Here is a 4,135-nt window from a genome sequence, read left to right on the forward strand (position 1 = left end):
TTGATATTTTATAATATAGTTTTAGATCTGGTATTTCTAAGAGAGGCACATACATGTTAAAATTAAACTAAAGCAAAATAAAACAAAAAAGAATGAAGCTTTTAAAAAGCACAACATAACTCCTTGTTTTATTTTGAAATATTATGTTGGGAAAAGACTTTATTTCTTCTTAAATTTTGCCAAAAATTTTCTTCTTGGGTTGCAGGAACCAATAAAATCACGTGCCCCACAGGTCATTTAGCCCCATTTGTATCCCACAGTCCTGTGCCTCTTTGACACTGACCCCTGGCACCAGTTTTCTGTTGCTATATCATGTAACTTCCTTCCTTACTCACAAAGAATAAAACCCATGCTGCTTTTTTACAATAGAGGGGAGAGGTAGTTACTAAGGAAAGGATGTTTATTCCACTTTCTTACATTTTCCAAGTGGACGATTTTAATTTTTCCCTTGTTTTATAAGGAAGACTATAATTTGAAAGAGGCAAGGTACTTGGGGAGATTTTTAGAAGTTATTTATATAAATTAATAAAACTCATATAAAATTACTTTCAGAAGTAAATTAACAGTAGTATCAGGATGAGAAGGCAAGATAGGACTCCAAATAATAAGATCACAAATACAAGAAAGTATGAAAGATATAAATGATAGGGTAGGATATGAGAGAACTAATAATAGACGGCTTCCAATTCCGTTAATTAGGTGAAGAGGTTATCTGCTGAAAGAGAAGTAGAGTGGAACTGGAATTACATCATTGAAGACAGGAGAATCTTAGAGAAATCTATGGAAAATAAATGAAAAGAGTTAATCATAAAAAATATATTTAAAAATAAAATTTAAAAGTAGAAGGATCATGAGATTTAGAGTTACAAGGAAACTTAGAAATCAAACCTATCATTTTATAGATGAGGAAAAAGAGGCCCAGGGAGGTTCAATGGCTTTCCAGAAGTCTAAAAAATGTGCAACTAGCATAGTTGACCATGGAGGCTGTGATATATAGGATCTTTGTTCATTCACATTCCAAAACATCTTTAATTTTTTATTAATTACATATTTGTAGGCATATATGATATTATTTTATATATCATACATGTGGGATATATCATATGGGTGATAAACATCATACACCTGTAATAAATATGAGTTTTATGTATATACCTCTATCTCTTATCTATCTATGATTTATCTATTTATCTATCAATATCAGAATCATGTTTTGGTATATATATTCTAAACCTGTCCATTCCACATTGAATTTTTGATTATAACAAAGCATACTGGATTTAAAGACAATAATTCTTGGGTTCAAATCCTGTCTCTGACACTTATTAGTCTTCTTATTATGGGCAAATTGCCTTTTACGAGATGCAGTTTCCCTATTGGTAAAACTATGAAATTAGTTTTCATGATCTCACAAGTTTGTTCAAATTCAAAATCTATGATCTCATGATCCTCTGGTACTCAGCTCTTTCCATTTCCCACCACTGTCTGGTGGGTGTTTAGTCACTTTTAGCTTCTTTTGCTGCCATTATTAGATCTGTTTTTTCCCTAAAATTGGTTACAACAAATTCTCCCTAAATGTTTTCATTTACTAAAATTCTTCCTGTAATAATGGCTTGACCCACAGATTCAGAAGCTACATCAGGGTTCAAAGTTCAGTAGGCAATCTTGTCAAGCAGGGAAACTTCCAGTCCCTTCACTAACTTTGTGAAGTATTGGTCTGATGTCTTGATTCATCTGAAGCCTCTATGTTCTTCATTTGCTAGAATGCCACAGAACTGAGACTGAAACACCAAAGTCTTTTCAATCTAGATCTAATGTTCTTTATAAACCAATGCCTCATATAATATAATCAAATAGTAATCAAATTTTTAGATTGAACATGAAATACAAAAACTGAAAAAATTTCATTTGCAGATATGCATTATTTCTCAATAAATGAAAGCTTGGAAAATAATTCGAGCATAGGATTATCAAATATAAATTGGGATTTTAAACTCTTTTTCCTGAGAAGCAACACAGCATATTGGACAGGAAAAAAGCTTCAAAGTGAGCAAGACCTGGATATAACTGAAGATTCTAATACATATTGGCTATGTGGCACTCAGAAAGACAAATAATTTCTGTGTTTTAGGTTCTAAGTCTCTAGGTAGCACAAAAGGAGCTGACTTATTTAAGTACTGGTTTTTCACACCAATTAAACCACAGGTAGTCTTTACTCCTATCTTTTCACCATAGTTTTCTCCTCTAAAGAAATATATTAAACCTTTTATCCAGAGTATTTTTGCTTGGTAGCAATATTTCTTATTTCCATTTCATCTAATTTAGTTCTCACTACAAACTGATATCTAATCAGTGACTATAACACACACATACACACATTGATAGAATTGGATTACTTTGGCATCATAGATTAAATCTTGAGTATCAAAGACATCTTTACTTTCAAAGGTTTTGTTTCTTTTTAAATCTCAGACAGTTCTATATAACACATTCTGCATCATTTTAAATGTTTTTTTTTAATTGGTCAAGCAATACAGGATTTCTCTATACTTCAAAGAAAAGCTAGATAAAATAGTATATATTTATTTTAAAACCCACTGACAGTATATTGAAACCTGAACCAGGAAAAGAAGCAAGATGAAAATGAATGAATTTATGTTATGATAAAACTCCTATTATTGTACTATTATAATTTTATTTTTTTCATTTTAATCACTTTAATAAAATAATCACATTTTGTCAAATAACAGATTCCATTACAAAAAATTATACACTTATGTTCATTCTTTGTAACTTTTAACAACTGTATTTTCTTGCCTATTACAAGCTTTTAACTGGGTAGGGAAGAAAAAATAGGAGGCAGGATGTCTGCCCTCAAGGAGTTTAAATTCTAGCAAGCAAAGATGACACATGAATAAATACATAACTGTGTATAAGTGTATGTGTATACATGTGTACATTTGTACAACACCAGGTTTAATATGGCCATAGAAAAATATAAATAGTATACAAGAGGAGGGATCCCTTCTACATTCTATGATCATGGAGGAAATGAAATGACAGCTAGGCTTTAAATAGATATGACTTTGATAAACAAAAAATGAGGGGGAGAAGATTCAAATAAAAGACTATATCATTAAAAAAAAAGATGGATTAAGAAAATCCAGTGTTCATGGAATAAATGAGCTAGTCCTAAACTGGCAAGTATAGAGTTCATTAGGTGAGTAATGAAGAATGTTTGAAAAGTAGGCTGAGATAAAATAATTGATGACATTGCCTGCCCAAATAAGGGCCTTAGATTTCATTCAGTAGCAACGAAGCACTGTTGAAAGTTTTTGTTGACCTTCGGCTTCGCGAGCCTCGTGCCGGCCCGCTGTGAGCTCCGCTAGACTCCCGGCAGCTTCTTCTCTCAGAACTCTCTGCCGCCTCCTTGTCTACTCCCGTGTCCTTCGTGTCTCCGAGAAGCCGAAGAGAAGCCTGGGCCCACCTGAAGCAGAGTTGGGAAGTGCCCCCGGCGCCTCCGCCTCCGCCTCCGCCTCCGCCTCCGCCTCCGCCTCCGCCTCCGCCTCCGCCTCCGCCTCCGCCTCCGCCTCCGCCTCCGCCTGCTCCGGCTGCCATGGTGAACGCGCCCAAGCCCCGACGCACCTACTGCAAGAAGTGTGGCAAGCATCAGCCGCACAAGGTGAGGCAGTACAAGAAGGGCAAAGCCCCTCTGTACGCGCAGAGCAGTTACGGCGGCCAGAACAAGTCCATCTTCCACAAGAAGGAAAAGACCGCGAAGAAGCCAGATCGTGCTCAGGCTCGAGTGTGTGGAGCGTAACTGCAGGTCCAACGGTATGCTGGCCATCAAGCGCTGCAAGCATTTCTAGCAGGGAGGAGACGAGAAGTGGAAAGGACAAGGGATCCAGTTCTGAGCTACCTCAGACGCACCCTTGGCTGCAGGGAGACAAACGATTAAAATGTTGAAGTTCCAGAAAAAAAAAATTCTCATGTAAATAGCATGGTGATATGTTTGTTAAAAAAAATAAAGCAAAAACAAACAAACATGTATTAAACACTTGCTAGCAAGTGTCAAGTACTCTGCTAAGTCTAGGAATACAAATACAAACAGAAAGACAGTCGTGCTCAAAGAGCT

General features: G+C 35.9%; 1 pseudogene; it reads left to right on the forward strand.

Annotated features, from left to right (window-relative positions):
• The first annotated feature begins 3,616 nt into the window (after positions 1-3,616).
• Positions 3,617-3,914, forward strand: LOC118855739 (annotated as a pseudogene).
• The last annotated feature ends 221 nt before the right edge of the window (positions 3,915-4,135 follow it).

This window comes from Trichosurus vulpecula, chromosome 7 (genome assembly GCF_011100635.1).
Source record: "Trichosurus vulpecula isolate mTriVul1 chromosome 7, mTriVul1.pri, whole genome shotgun sequence".
NCBI classification, from domain to species: domain Eukaryota; kingdom Metazoa; phylum Chordata; class Mammalia; order Diprotodontia; family Phalangeridae; genus Trichosurus; species Trichosurus vulpecula.